General features: G+C 36.8%; 1 long non-coding RNA gene and 1 pseudogene across 4 annotated transcripts in view; one reads left to right on the forward strand and one right to left on the reverse strand.

Moving 5' to 3' along the window:
* The window catches only part of LOC112642798 (uncharacterized), a 212,695-nt gene that overhangs the window by 131,651 nt on the left and 64,193 nt on the right, over positions 1-16,851 (reverse strand). The gene's annotated exons all lie outside the window — the stretch shown is intronic.
* Positions 8,443-10,362, forward strand: LOC112642797 (heat shock cognate 71 kDa protein-like; annotated as a pseudogene).

A 16,851-nucleotide genomic window follows, 5' to 3' on the forward strand; every position in this document is an offset into this window, starting at 1 on the left:
ACTATATTCTTAAAATAAAGTAAAATAGAGAAGAAGAAATGTTATTAAGAAAACCATGAGAAAAACACATGCACAATCCTGTACTGTATTTATTGAAAACAACCTGTGTGTAAGTGGATTCAGGTAGTTGAAATCCATTCAAGAGTCAACTGCATACAAAGAAACAGCTGCAGACATCTGCAATGCAGTCCTCTTGATATGTTGTCTGAATGATGAAGAATACATGCACAGGACAAAGAATAATAAGGGTGTAAGAAGCTGAAAAATCCAAAAAGCTCACACAGAATTAGGCAGTAATTTCGGTTCTAGCCACTTACAGTCTTGGTCTTCTTGGAATATCTGGAATATTCAGAATAGACCTGGGTAGGGTTGTAATTTAGTAGGGCTAACGTGTACTTATATCAAAGGCTACTCTAGACGTTTTCTAACAAAGCTTAAAAACACTCTGCATTGTTAAAGTTCAAGCTTCAAAACACTTTAAAGAACAGTAAAACAATATTCAACAGTATTAAATATGCCATATCCTATATCTGATCAAAATTAAGAACCACACAGGATTTCTAAAGATGAAAAGTACAATATTGAAATTAAAACAATTCTGGATGGAATCAATAGTTACCACAGAAGAAATAATCTATCCACTCAATGGCAAAGCAATAGAAGCTGCCAAACTAAAGCATGCACATACAAAACATTAAGATAAAGAGAAAACAACAGAGATTCCATGACCAGTGGTGAAATAGTGAGCAGTCTAACAGATAACCACACGAAAGCCCACTTATAGATTTTGAGAATATTAAGCAGGCTCCATGCCCAACCAGCATGAAGCTGAACACCAGGGCTTGATCCCATGACTCTGAGATCATGACCTGAGTCAAAATCAAGACTCAGATGCTGAACTAACAACTGAGACACCCAGGAGCCCCTGCACAAGGCCCATTTAAATCACATTGCTGAAATCATGGATAGAGAAATCTTAGAAGCAAACCAAAGAAAACATGCAAACATATGTAAAGAGAAGACAATTATAAAAATTCTCCCTCTCCCTCTGCCCCTACCTGCACTCTCTCTAAAATGAATAAACATTTACAAAGTAAAAATATCTTCATCAAATTTATACTTGAATATTCAAAGCAACTGTAGTCTCAATCATCCCAAACTGAAAATAATTCAAAACCCATTCACTGGTAAATGGAAGAACAAGGTGCTGTATATGCATAATTGAGATAACATCCTATAACAAAAAATAGTGAATTACTTCTGTATACAAGCATAGATTTATCTCTAAAACAGTGCGATGCTCAAAAGAAGATGAACATGAAAGTGATCATGCTATAATATTCCATTTCTATGAAAATTTAAAGGAAAAACTAATTTATAACAACAGATAGGACATCAATGATTACTTTGGTTTGAGGATGACAGCAAAACGTGATAGAGAAACTTCTTGGGGTGACAGAAATGATTTATAATCAATGCTGCTTGCATAGGAGTATGTATTTATCAAAACTCATCAAAATTGTAAATTCCATTTCAATAAATTCAAGTAAAAATCTATAGTAAAAAAGTGAACATTATGAGGAAGTATTTTGGGGTCATGTAACACAACTAAATGTTTCTAGTATAAAATTGGAGTACTGGGGGCAGCCCCAGTGGCACAGCGGTTTAGCGCCGCCTGCAGCCCAGGACGTGATCCTGGGGACCCTGGATCGAGTCCCACATCGGGCTCTCTGTATGATGCCTGCTTCTCCCTCTGCCTGTCTCTCTCTCTCTCTCTCTCTCTCTCTGACTCTATAAATAAATAAATAAATAAATAAATAAATAAATAAATATCTTTAAAAAATATTTAAAATTGGAGTACTGTAATTAATCTGTTAACCCCAGCATTACTGATAGAAACTGGTGGCCTACATAATGCTAATGAATATTAATTTTACATATCTCATTCCCATTTTAAAATCCATGTTGTTAACCAAAAGTCAAATTTTTGGGGGTGCCTGGTTAGCTCAGTCAGTAGAGCATCTGACTCTTGATCCTAGAGTCATGAGTTTGAGCCCCACCTTGGCAATAGAATTTAAAAAATAATAATAATTATTATAATACAATTTTTAAAAAGGAAATTTGTTTAATTTGTAAATAATTCTCATAACTTTATGTGAAATTAGCTCTAAAATATTCTAGTTTGAATGATAAATGTCCAAATGTCCTTTTGAACTGCTATAACAAAACACCATAGCCAGAGTGGGTGGCTTTTTAATACAACAGGAATTTATTTCTCACAGCTCTGGGACTGAGAAGTCCAAGATCAAGGCAACAGTAGATTTGGTGCCTGGTCAGAGCCCAGTTCCTGATGCACAGATGACCATCTTCTTCCTGCACATGACAGAAGAGGTTAGGGGGCTCTCCAGGCTATCTTTTATAGGGGCACTAACCTATTCATGAGGGTCCCACATGTAGGGCTTAATCATTTCCCAAAGTCCCACATTCACTAAAATCACATAGGGAATTGGTTTCAATATACAAATGGGGGGAGGGTATAAATATTCAGTTTATAACAATGCTTAAATCCTGTCACTATGTCAATATTCACACAGCCACTTGTTGTTGTTGAACAGTTTGATCCATTTCTGTTTAATTTTTCTCAGTCTGTCTCTTACCCTCTCTTTGTAAACAATAGTGTGTGTTAGCATTGTGTCAGTCCCTGAGCTCTGTGGTCTCTGGGTTTGTCCACTCTAACTGGAGAACTGGAAAGCATGCTGGGCACACAGGACTCCATTCAAACCCCTGTGTTATGAGACGTGGACATACTTGGACAAATTCTAGCAAAAGCCTTTAAACAGCTTAAGATGGAGTCATTAGGAGGACCCCACCCTCCTCTAAAATTCAGCTTGAGAAAGCTCAAGACTGTCAAAAGAATTAGCCATTTGTTTCAGCTAAGAATTCCCTGCCCTAGAGCATTGTTTAAAAAGTTTACAATTGTAATCCTTCCTCTGTTCTTTTGATAAATATATGTATGTATCTCCTACAACCCAGGAGTATCTTTCTCAAGGACCTGGGAGCCATGCCTTTGAAATGTCTATCAGAAAGGATACGGACTCGGTGTCCCAAAATCTGTTGCAGAATAAAATTCTAACATCAATACTGCCAGCTAGCAGACACAGCTGTCTCAATGGCATTTATACTGACCAAGCTGTTATAATTTGTCACTCCCCAGACCATATTGAGCATCCACTTGCCCCTTCTCTACTCCCTCATTATTCCTTAAAGCACCCAGACAACTCTGCACAAAATTGATTTGACCACAACTCAAACTCCCCTCCTACCAGTATTTGTAGAATAAAATCTGCTTTCATTCTTTTTTAAAAATATTTATTTATTCATGAGAGACACAGAGAGAGGTAGAGACACAGGCAGAGGGAGAAGCAGGCCCCATGCTAGGAGCCTGATAAGAGACTCGATCCTGGACCCCGGGATATGTCCTGAGCTAAAGACAGATGCTCAACCACTGAGCCACCCAGGCATCGCATAAATCTGCTTTCATTTTTTAAGTAATGTCCAGCTTTGTTTATCTTTGACCAACTAGAGTTAAATTGATGATGTAACATAGTAAGCTAAACAAATGATTCTTCAAAATGGACTAAGGAGTCAATACTAACATGAACACCATCATCAAAATTATTCCCATTTCTAACTTTAAATTGTATTTATAATGAGTAGTTTACTTGAATTAGTGAAGAAAATAAAATCAAGTTTTTATTAAAGCTGATAACCTTCAAAATCCACTTTATTGAAAATCCATTTTAACAAATTGTTATTGAACATTCAAAAATTTTTATTTAATCTGTATAATATGGTTCTTTCTGACTGTAAGCATTTAAGAATAGTTGTTGACTTTAAATCATTTCTTATTTGCAAGAATCCAGTGAAAGCAAACATAATTTCACTAGAGAAGAAAAAAAAGAATAAATAAAACACTCCTGACACTCACAAATAGCAATGCATTGTATATTAGTTAAAAAGCACATTTTTAGAGTCATATTACTATTCTTAGAAATTGTATTATATACAGAAATTACTTGTTTTATAATTTTTAGGAAATAATTAAAGTAGTTATACAATTATGACCATTGTTTTTACAAATTCTAGGGAACATAAAATTATTTAGGAATTTTTAGACCTACTAAAAATTATCTCAAGGTTTCAAAGCATCCAGAGATAGCTAGTCTTCCTTTTTGGTACTTTTGCATTCCACTCTAAATCTTAACCTTCTCCTAGGTTTATTATCATCTTTTAAAATTTTTTCTATATTTCCATATGTTTCATTTTAAAATGAGCTTAAGCAGGTTAGTTTGTTGATTTAGAATCTTTGCAGTAAATAGCAATCTAGATTTACTTTTATTTTCTTTTTACCTCAAGTGACAATGCCTTTCATATTCATGACTGTGAATAATAGATAGATAGATGATAGATAGATAGATAGATAGATAGATAGATAGATAGATAGATGATAGATGATAGATATTGTGTATGAAAGGCGATCAATTATTATCAGAGAAAAATAACCTGAGTGTAGTGATTAAAATAAAACATTTCTGCAAGATAGAAATTATAATTGCTTTACTGAACTTAAGCTGCACTTTATACTCTGAATAAATTAGGCCATTATTATTCTATGTTCAAATTCCTAAGGGTATCTTGCCTTTGGTTTGTATCTATTTAATTCAGATCAGTTAGTGAACACCTTTGGTTAATGTCATGATATTTCCATTATAAAATTCAAACTCTCCTGAAAGAAGTGTGTCAAGTTGCTACCCTTCAGTGAAGGTGCATTCCATTAAAGACTTTGCTTTTGGAGATTCTTTAGAACTTGTTTTAAGAGCAGACGGTATTAAGAAACACTGTATAAAGGTACAATTGATTCATTGAATCTCTTTCTTGCTAACCTGTGCTATTTTTGTACATTTATCTTTTCTAATAAAGTCTTTCATAATTTTTCTTTTTCTTCATTTCAATTGTCCTGTTCCAATCCATTTTCTTGCACTCTCCTATCCAATATATTTACCTGTCACACTTTTATTATTTTCCAATGTGAATCCCACAAGGAAGAGCTGTTTCAGTTGAGTAGAGCTCACAGCATTCATTATAGCCAATCAATTGTGCAAGTGGAGGTAATGAATAATCAGAATATGGGAAAAATTATCAAAATAGAAAAGAGTAATAAATATAAATGAGACAGGACTAATCATTCCTTGAATATTATCAGGATAATATTACTTTTGATTTCATATGAAATGAAAATTACAAAACATTTATCAATTTGTTTTATCCTGAATGCAAATGTCAGATCATATAGAATGTTCTTGTGGATACAGAAAATAGAAAATACTAGGTGAAGATGGTCTGTATAAAGTTTAAGCCATAAATTTAAAGTGTAGTCATAAGGATTTTTGGCCTCAAACATTTCAGAAATCACATTTAGAAGCTTGCAAACACCGCTGTGCCTGAGAGTTTATTTTTTCTTCGTTTACTAAACTCTTGGGCAAGAATCCCACTGAGAACAAAAGTATTATTATTCATTAGTTCATTTTGTTGACCTTGAGATGTCAGCATCATGTGTATAGCTAGCAATATTGTAGGTAAATAAAAGAAAAAAGCAGACAGAGAAAGTAACTAAAATGCATAAGTAGGAAGAAATGCTAAGAAAAATGTTCTTTTCTAGAAGCTTGAAGTAAAAGATTAGATTATAGTTTGCAGCATCAAGGGCACACAGGAATGGCATACAATGATCATGATTTATGGAAGTATTTTGGAAGGTAGAAAATCAATATATATTCTAAAAGTTCTGTTTTGCTCAGATTAACCTGAACTGTACTCTTTCATATCACACTGGCTTAATTGTGATAGTGAGTTTTAAAAATACACCCACACTCACACATACACATATATATCAGAATGCTTTATTCTAATTAAAATAAGTATGCATGTATTTAGCTTCATGGTTTAAATATGAAAATCACCTTCAGAATACAAACATTTAGAGTTTTGAAATTTGAATACCTTAATTGAGTGTTTGGTTCTGGAAATTTTAAGAATTAAAATTGATATATCACTGGTCTATCTTTAAAATGCTCAGGATTGTTAGAATATAAACTTCCTCTGCTTAAGTGAGCACTACATTTTTTTTGGTAGGTCTTAGCAAAAATTATTAGTGATACAGTAAGTTATTCATAAATCACCTGTCAGCCCCAAATACATAGTCAAGCGTGCCTGGATTTTGGGATGATATCTATACTTGTTTTGAGAAAATCAAACTAAGAGAGACTGAGACAGTATGTAAACTCACTGATCCCAATGCTGTCTATTACCAGCCATGTTCATGTGGGGATACGCATAGTACATTAAATTCTCTTTTTAATGTCTTATTTTAAATCCTCCATTCCATTGCAAGAAATAAAATAAGGCTGTTTTCCACCTTGAAAATTTGTGTAGAATGTAAAATAAGTAAGTTATTGAGAGACTGAAATATATTAAGGAATGTGTTTTACTTAAAATAAACAAAGAAAATGTTGTTCGGAACCCCCCACTCAATAAAATACAAATAGATAATAGGTGGAAAATAGATAAATTGATCGATAAAGAGGCTACTATGATGTTTTCAGCTTGGGCTTTAGTCAATATTGCCCATGGTAATCCATTGAATGTTGTAGTCATCCTTCTCACTGATTTGTTGACAATATTGTTTTATCTAAATAAATATGTATTTATATTTTATATAGCATATAAATATAAATGTTTCCTAAATTAAATATATATGGCAAAAGGTGAAGCAGAAGCAGGTCATATGACTGTGTATGTTTGGTTTTATGGTACTGTGAGGCCTAAAACGATTATGTTTGTAAAATTAAAGTTTGCTCAGAAATTAAGGATTATATTTTAAAACGTTTCTCCCAAGGTCTTCTTATTACTAAATCAAGCATATTCTATACATTATTAAGGAGCTAAAATTGCTACATACTGCTCAGCCATCATAGTTTAAAATCAAGTCTAAGAAGCTTGTTAGCATGATAAATTTATTATTATTTTTTATTCTCAGAACCTATGCATTTGTATGCTAAATTGAACGTGTCATATTTCCAAAACTTATATGAATATGAAATTTCCTTAAAATAGCCAGTGTTTTCATATTTTCCTAGAAATACAAAAAATTGCATTTTTGATGACTCTTACTATGCCTATTCATTTTACAATACAAAATGCATGTAAAATAATTATTGAACAAGAAAATTTATGGTATAAGATTCTGTCAATAATCACTTCTTATAATTCACAAACTGGAAATTTATTATTTCTATTAAAAATACAAAATTACAAAAAAAAAAAAACAAAGTGAAACAATTACCATGTTTGGTTAATCTTCTTGCTACAAATATAATTTTTATGATCTGCATTGGCTATTATGATAGCTAAATACTATAAATAGATATATGTTGATATAGATATGTAAACACATAGTAATTCAGAAATAACAAATTGTTATTATTAAAGAAATAACTGATAAGTATTAATTCAAATATGAAAAAGACAGAATTTAATTGAATCTAAATGGCTATAATGCAACATATCTTCATACATAATACGACGCTATAAATGAGCAAAAATCTTGTTAGATTGTTTCCTTACCTCCCAGATTGTATAAAATCATTAACTAAAGAATAGTTGCCTTTCCATTAGTAATTTGCACTTTCACTGGAAATGTTTTGAATTCTCTTCTCTTGTGTGTTTCAACCTCCATGCATCCACACTTAAACAACTAAATGAGTCATGTCACTTGCGGTTGAGCATTCAGAAATCTCTACCTTCTAAAAAAATTTAACTGAAATTTATATAGTTAGCTTTCTATACATTTCCAAATATTAATTGTCTCTCTAACAACGGTAAATTCTTAAAATTCTGTGAAATTTACTTGGGTGGATGACAATGTTGGTTTCCACTATCAGGAAACTTTCCTAAATGGGAATAGAAATTAAAAAGGGAGGGGGGCTTATTATACTACCAGTGGTAGATAACTGCTTTGTGTGAATGGATGTCTGGGTCATTGGATTACCCATACAAAGATTTAGGTAGGATCCACACTAGAATAAAGACAGCCAGAAAGAAAGTAGCAAGCACAAAACAGTTTATTTATTTTTTTCTTTGTTAAAGGAGGAAAAAAAATTATTGTTATGTCCATGTTCCTTTCTAAGCCCATATCTTTCACAATGGATCCTATCCCTTTCCATGCGCTCAAGGACTTCACTTCTCTCTAACTAATGCCTGTTTTTCAGGTCCTCTTTATTATTATTATTATTTTTTTATATTTTTATTGGGCTCATTGAATAGGGCGCCAGATCTGCAGACATCTATTGTCTCCGCAAGCCAAGCCCAGCCCACACAGAAGCAACTATGTCTAAGGGACCTGCAGTTGGGATCAATATTGGCTCCATCTACTCCTCATGGGTGTCTTCCAGCACGAGAAAGTGGAAATAATTGCCGATGATCAGGGAAACCGAACCCCGAACGATTGATCAGTGATGCTGCGAAGAATCAAGTTGCAATGAACCCACCAACTCTGTTTTCGATGCCAAGTGGCTGACTGGAGGTAGATTTGATGATGCTGTCGTCCAATCTGATATGAAGCATTGGGCCTTCATGGTGGTGAATGATGCTGGCAGGCCTAAGGTCCAAGTAGAATACAAGGGGGAGACAAAAAGTTTCTATCCAGAGGAGGTGTCCTCTATGGTCCTGACAAAGATGAAGGAAATTGCAGAGGCCTACCTTGGGAAGACTGTTACCAATGCAGTTGTCACAGTACCTGCATACTTCAATGACTCTCAGTGTCAGGCTACCAAAGATTCTGGAACTATTGCTGGTCTTAATGTACTTCGAATCTTCAATGAGCCAACTGCTGGTGCTATTGCTTATGGCTTAGACAAGAAGGCTGGAGCTGAAAGGAATGTGTTGATCTTTGATTTAGAAGGTGGCACTTTTGATGTGTTAATCCTTACTATTGAGGATGGGATCTTTGAGGTCAAGTCCACAGCTGGAGACACCCACTTAGATGGAGAAGATTTTGACAACCAAATGGTCAACCATTTTATTGCAGAATTCAAGAGCAAGCACAAGAAGAATATCAGCAAATACAAGAGGGCAGTCCGCCATCTCTGTACTGCATGTGAATGGGCTAAGCGTACACTTTCTTCCAGCACCCGGGCCAGTATTGAGACTGATTCTCTGTATGAAGGAATTGACTTGTATATCTCTATTACTCATGCCCAGTTTGAAGAATTAAATACTGATCTGTTTCATGGCACCCTGGACCCTGTAGAGAAAGCTCTTAGGGATGCCAAGCTGGACAAGTCTCAGATCCATGATATTGTCCTGGTGGGTGGTTCTACCCATATCCCCAAGATTCAGAAACTTCTGCAAGATTTCTTCAATGGAAAGGAACTGAATAAGAGCATCAACCCTGATGAGGCAGTTGCTTATGGTGCAGCTGTCCAGGCAACCATTCTTTCTGGTGACAAATCTGAAAATGTTCAAGATTTTCTGCTATTGGATGTCACCCCACTTTCTCTTGGTATTGAAACTGCTGGAGGAGTCATGACTGTGCTTATCAAGCGCAATACTACCATTCCTGCCAAACAGACACAAACCTTTACTACCTACTCTGACAACCAGCCTGGTGTGCTTATTCAGGTCTATGAAGGTGAGCGTGTTATGACCAAGGATAACAACCTACTTGGCAAGTTTGAACTCACCGGCATACCTCCTGCTCCTTGTGGGGTTCCTCAGATTGAAGTCACTTTTGATATTGATGCTAATGGTATCCTCAATGTGTCTGCTGTGGATAAGAGCACAGGAAAAGAGAACAAGATTACCAACACTAATGACAAGGGCCGCTTGAGCAAGGAAGACATTGAGCGCATGGTCCAGGAAGCTGAGAAGTACAAAGTGGAAGATGAGAAGCAGAGAGACAAGGTGTCTTCCAAGAATTCACTTGAGTCTTACGCATTCAACATGAAAACAACTGTTGAAGATGAAAAACTTCAGGGCAAAATCAATGACAAAGACAAACAGAAGATTCTTCACAAGTGCAATGAAACCATCAACTGGCTCAATAAGAACCAGACTGCAGAGAAGGAAGAATTTGAACATCACAGAAAGAGCTGGAGAAAGTCTGCAACCCCATTATTACGAAGCTATACCAGAGTGCAGGAGGCATGCCAGGAGGAATGCCTGGAGGCTTTCCTAGTGGTGGAGCTCCTCCCTCTGGTGGTGCCTCCTCTGGGCCTACCATTGAAGAGGTTGATTAAGCCAACCGGATGTCATTGTTCCATACATTTGAAGGACCCAAATTTGTAGCAAATTCCATGGCAGTTTTAAAGTCAAGCTGCTATAGTAAATATACTGTGCATATACTTGAATATGGAATATGTGCACAGGGAAAGGAAATAAACATTGCACTTTATAAGCACTGTATTGTTAAGTGGAAAATGCAATGTCTTAAATAAAACTGTATTTAAAATTAGCAAAAAAATATTTTATTGGGGTTCAATTTGCCAATATTATATTGTAACACTGAGTGCTCATCCGGTCAAGTGCCCCCCTCACTGCCCATCACCCACTCAACCCATCCCCCCACCCACCTCCCCTTCCATTACCCCTTGTTCCTTTCGCAGAGTTAGGAGTATCTCATGGTTTGTCTCCCTCTCTGATATTTCCCACTCATTATCTCTCCTGTCCCCTATAATCCCATTCAGTATTTTTAATATTCCCCATATGAGTGAGACCACATAATATTTGTCCTTCTCTGATTGACTTACTTCACTCAGCATAATACCCTCCAGTTCCCTCCATGTTGAAGCAAATGGTGGGTATTCGTCTTTTCTGATGGCTGAGTAATAATATTCCATTGTATACATAGACCACATCTTCTTTATCCATTCATCTGTTGAAGGACATCAAGGCTCCTGCCACAGTTTGGCTATTGTGGCCATTGCTGCTATAAACATCGGGGTGCAGGTGTCCCAGCGTTTCACTGCATCTGTATCTTTGAGGTAAATCCCCAGCAGGGCAATTGCTGGGTCATAGGGCAGCTCTATCTTTAACTCTTTGAGGAACCTCCACACATTTTTCCAGAGTGGCTGCACCAGTTCACATTCCCACCAACAGTGTAACAGTGGCTGCACCAGTTTATATCCTCTCCAACATTTTGTTGCTTCCTGAATTGTTAATTTTCCCCATTCTCACTGTTGTGAGGTGGGGTCTCATTGCGGTTTTGATTTGTATTTCCCTGATGGCAAGTGATGCAGAGCATTTTCTCATGTGCTTGTTAGCCATGTCTATGTCTTCCTCTGTGAAATTTCTGTTCATGTCTTTTGCCCATTTCATGATTGAATTGTTTGTTTCTTTGCTGTTGAGTTTAATAAGTTCTTTATAGATCTTGGATACTAGTTATTTATCTGATACATCATTTGCAAATATCTTCTCCCATTCTGTAGGTTGTCTTTAGTTTTGTTGACTGTTTCTTTTGCTGTGCAGAAGCTTTTTATCTTGATGAAGTCCCAATAATTCATTTTTGCTTTTGTTCCCTTTGCCTTCATAGAAGTATCTTGCAAGAAGTTGCTGTGGTCAAGTTCAAAAAGGGTATTGCCTGTGTTCTCCTCTAGGATTTTGATAAATTCTTGTCTCACATTTAGATCTTTCATCCACTTTGAGTTTATCTTTGTGTATGGTGTAAGAAAATGGTCCAGTTTCATTCTTCTGCATGTGGCTGTCCAATTTTCCCAGGAAAATTTATTAAAGAGATTGTCCTTTTTCCATTGGATATAGAATATCCTGCTTTGTCGAATATTAGTTGACCATAAAGTTGAGGGCCCATTTCTGGGTTCTATATTCTGTTACATTGATCTATGTGTCTGTTTTTGTGCCAGGACCACACTGCCTTGATGATCACAGCTTTGTCGTACAGCTTGAAATCTGGCATTGTGATGCCCCCAGCATTAGTTTTCCTTTTCAACATTCCCCTAGCCATTCAGGGTCTTTTCTGATTGCACACAAATCTTAAGATTATTTGTTCCAACTCTCTGAAGACAGTCCATGGTATTTTGATAGGGATTGCACTGAATGTGTAAATGGCCCTGGGTAGCATTGACATTTTCACAATATCCATTCTTCCAATCCATGAACATGGAATGTTTTTCCATCTATTTGTGTTTTCCTCAATTTTTGTGATTTCAGAGGTGTTCTGTAGTTTTAGGGTATAGATCCTTTATCTCTTTGGTTAGGTTTATTCCTAGGTATCTTATGTTTTTGGTGCAATTGTAAATGGGATTGACTCCTTAATTTCTCTTTCTTCAGTCTCATTGTTAGCGTATGTATAGAAATGCCACTGATTTCTGGGCATTGATTTTATATCCTGCCACATTGCCAAATTGCTGTAAGACTTCTAGCAATCTTGGGATGGAGTCTTTTGGGTTTTCTATGAGCAGTATCATGTCATCTGCAAAGACGGAGAGTTTGACTTCTTTTTTGCCAATTTGAATGCTTTATTTGTTTTTGTTGCCTGATTGCTGAGGCTAGGGCTTCTAGTACTGTGTTGAATAGCAGTGGGGAGAGCGGACATCCCTGTTGTGTTCCTGATCTGAGGGGAAAGGCTTTCAGTGTTTCTCCATTGAGAATGATATTTGAAAAAAAAAAAAAAAAGAGAATGATATTTGCCGTGGGCTTTTCATAGATGGCTTTTAAGATTCTGAGGAATGTTCCCTCTATCCCTTCATTCTAAAGAGTTTTGATCAGGAATGGATGGGGTATTTTGTCAAATGCTTTCTCTGAATCTATTGAGAGGTTCATATGGTTCTTGTTTTTTCTCTTGCTGATATGATCTATCACATTGATTGGTTTACAAGTGTTGAACCAGCCTTGCATCCCAGGGATAAAGCCCACTTGGTCATGGTGAATAATCTTCTTAATGTACTCTTGGATCCTAATGGTGAGTAACTTTTGAGGATTTTTGCATCTGAGTTCATCAGGGATATTGGTCCATAATTCTCCCTTCGGGTGAGGTCTTTGGTTTTGGAATTAAGGTGATACTGGCCTCATGAAACGATTTTGGAAGTATTCCATCCCTTTCTATCTTTTGGAACAGCTTTAGTAGAATAGGTATTGTTTCATCATTAAACGTTTGGTAGATTCACGGAAACTAATGAAAATGAAGTGTTTGAGTTTTTTCCAAATTTCTTCTTGTGATTGAGTGTTTTTTTTTTTTTTTTTTGTTTTTTTTTTTTTGTTTTTTTTTTTTTTGTGATTGAGTTCTAGTTTCAAAGCATTGTGGTCTGAAAATATGCAGGAGACAATCTTTTGGTATCAATTGAGACCTGATTTGTGACCCAGTATGTAGTCTATTCTGGAGAAAGTTCCATGTGCACTTGAGAAGAAGGTGTATTCAGTTGTGTTCAGAGGCAAATTTCTGTATATATCTGTGAAATCCATCTGGTCCAGTGTATCATTTAAAGCTCTTGTTTCTTTGATGATATTGTCCTTAGAATATCTGTCATTTGCACAAAGTGTCATGTTGAAGTCTCCTACTCCTTTACTTTATTAGTGTATTATTAGCCTTTATTTTGGTTATTAATTGATTGATAGACTTGGCAACTCCCACATTAGGGGCGTAAATATTGATGATTGTTAGGTATTTTTTTGGGTAGACCCTTTAAGTATGATATAGTGTCCCTCTTCATCTCTTACTACAGTGTTTGGGATAAACTTTAATGTATCTGATATGAGGATTGCCACCCTAGCTCTCTTTTGAGGACCATTTGAAAGGTAAATGATTCTCCACCCCTTCATTTTCAGGCTGGAGGTGTCCTTAGGTCTAAAATGAGTCTTTTGTAGACAGCAACAAGATGGGTCTTGCATTTTATCCAGTCCAAAATCCTGCATCTTTTGATGGGATTATTTAGCCCATTCACGTTCAGAATAATTATTGAAAGTTATTAATTTAGTGCCATCGTAAGACCCATGCAGTCCCCATTTTTATGGATTATTTCTTCGGCTTCCTCTTTCTTTTACAGAGTCCCCCTTAATATTTCTTGCAGAGCTGGTTTGGTGGTCACACATTCTTTCAGTTTCTGCCTATCTTGGAAATTCTTTATCTCTTCTTCTATTCTGAATGAGCACCTTGCTGGATAAAGTATTCTCGGCTGCAGGTTCTTCTCATTTAGGACCCTGAATATATCCTGCCAGCCCTTTCTGGCCTGCCAGGTCTCTGTGGAGAGGTCTGCTGTTAATATAATATTTCTCCCCATATAAGATAGGGATCTCTTGTCTCTTTCTGCTTTAAGGATTTTCTCTTTATCTTTGGAATTTGCAAGTTTCACTATTAAATGTCCAGGTGTTGAATGGTTTTTATTGATTTTAGGGGAGGACTTCTCTACATCCTGGATCTGAATGCCTATTTCCTTCCCCAAATTAGGGAAGTTCTCAGCTATGATTTGTTCAAATATGCTTTCTGGCTCTCTGGCCCTCTCGGTACCTTCTGGAACCCTAATTATATGTAGATTTTTTTCCTTCTGAGGCTATCCTTTATTTCCCCTAACCTTTCCTCATGGTCTTTTAATTGTTTTTCTCTTTTTTCCTCAACTTCCTTCCTTGCCATCAACTTGTCTTCTATGTCCTCACCCTTCCTTCCACCTCATTAACCCTCATGGTTAGGACCTGATACGAGGATTGCTCATATCAGGTTTGCTCATATTAGGATTGCTCAATCAGTTTAGATTGCATTTCATTTAACTGATTTTTAATTTTGGCCTGATTGGATCTAAATTCTGCAGTCATGAAGTCTCTTGAACCCCTTATGCTTTTTTTTCCAGAGCCACCAGTAGCTTTATAATTGTTTTTCTGAATTGGTTTTCTGACATCGAATTATATTCCAAATTCTGAGAGACTGTGGCAGGGAGTTCTGTTTCTGATTCTTTCTTTTATGATGAGTTCTCTGCTCAGTGCAGAGTAGCTGTATGAGTGGGCTGATTCAAGAATATCAACCACGACCTAAGTAAATTTCACCTTAGGTGACTCTGAAGAGGTCAGAGACCAGAAATTGAAAACAAAGATCAGAACGAAATAAAACAAAAAGACCACTAAAGTGAAAAACAAATTTTAAAACAAAGTAGTAAAAAATAAAAGACCAAGAATGCCAAAAAAGAAGAAAAAAAAAAAAAAAGAAAGAAAAAAGAAAGAAAAAGGTAAAAAAAAAAAAAAAAAAGCAAAAGTAAAGAGGAATAAAAGGAGAAGGAAAAAAGGGCAGGACTGGACTGGAAGATGGTGTGGTGACAAAATTGTAGTGGAGGGAGAATGTAGTCTACCTGAGAGGTTCTAGAGGATTATCCTTGGTTCTGAGTATATTAAGTTCTGTATGTTAGAAGATGCTCAGTCCCAAGTTTATATAAACCAGAAATACTTGCAGAGAGCCCCAGGATTGACCACCAAAACACAAATGAGATAAAAAAAAGGGGGGGCATAATGGGAATGAAGAGAGAATATAATCTCATGGAATGAACCAGCATGGCATACCACTTGGTTCTGGGTGCATGCTGGTCATATTTTAAAAGGTACTAACTTCTGCCAGTGTAGAACAAAATGAGGCAGAGAAAACAAAAGACAACAACAACAACAGAAACATATTTTGTATATCTCCCAAAATTAAGTATGTTGAAGGGAATCTAGAAATAGAAAAATATATCTAAGACATAGAATTGTAGAAATATGAAAGTCAAAAAGGAAGAAACTTAAAATGAAAAGGTGATAAAATATTGTAGTTACGGTGGGAAAAGAGAAAAAAAATATTGGAAAATTTATAGTAGGATATAAAAACGAGTAGTCCTGGAAAAAGAAAAAAAAAAATAGGTGGAGTACCTTCTGGTTCTATACACTGTAAATCCCTCTGACTTCCCCTGGAACTTTCCAGCACTGCTCAGTCAAGAACTTGCTCTTCCCATGTCCTTCCAGCTGGTCTTCTCGGGGAGGGGCCTACTGTGCTGATTCTCAGGTGTGTGCACCTGGGGGAGGTGGCCCGCCCCCTGCCAGGTGCCCGGCTCAGTGGGAGCTGTTTATCCTGTGAAGCACCTGTTCCCTGTTGGCCCTGACCCTCCCAGGCTCAGGGTGACTCCAGGAGGAACAACCACACTGGCAGAAGCGGTCAGCTCTCCAGCCCTAGAGTCAGCTCCCTCAGTAACCACTGCAGCTCCAGTCCACAGGGGCCTGGATGCTCCCGGGGCGGGGGGTGCCGACCTGCACAGCTCGGGGGTGCCTGGTGTCAGGAGGATCCTCACTGTCTGTGGCGGATTTTGAAAGTCCCCAGGTCTCTGGGTGGGGGCTCTCCTGTCCCGAGGCTCCCACCCCCTTGGCTGGGCTCCTCGTGGGGTCCCTCCCCCACTGGGCTCTATTTTATTTCACCTTTTCCCACCTTCCTCCCTTGCAATAAGCATCTTCCTACCTGTCTGTAGCAGCCCGCTATTTTGTCTACATCTCAGGTGGGGTTCACCACCTGATGGGCCCTATGGGTCTCCAGGATCATGCCCTGGGTGGAAGGCAGGTGCTAAACCACTGAGTCACCCCGGGATCCCCATAGGGATTTTAATTTATAGCTCATTTATCATGTCTCTATCAAGGACTTGGGATTGTGCCTCCCAACATTCCTTCTCCTCAGGTCTAGCTTCTACTCAACAATTAGAAAACAGAAGTTTAAAATAGAAATTTAAGACTGAAATATTTGTAGGTGTATTACTTAAAATTCATATTCTAAAAAATTATAAA

This window comes from Canis lupus, chromosome 19 (genome assembly GCF_003254725.2).
Source record: "Canis lupus dingo isolate Sandy chromosome 19, ASM325472v2, whole genome shotgun sequence".
NCBI lineage: Eukaryota > Metazoa > Chordata > Mammalia > Carnivora > Canidae > Canis > Canis lupus.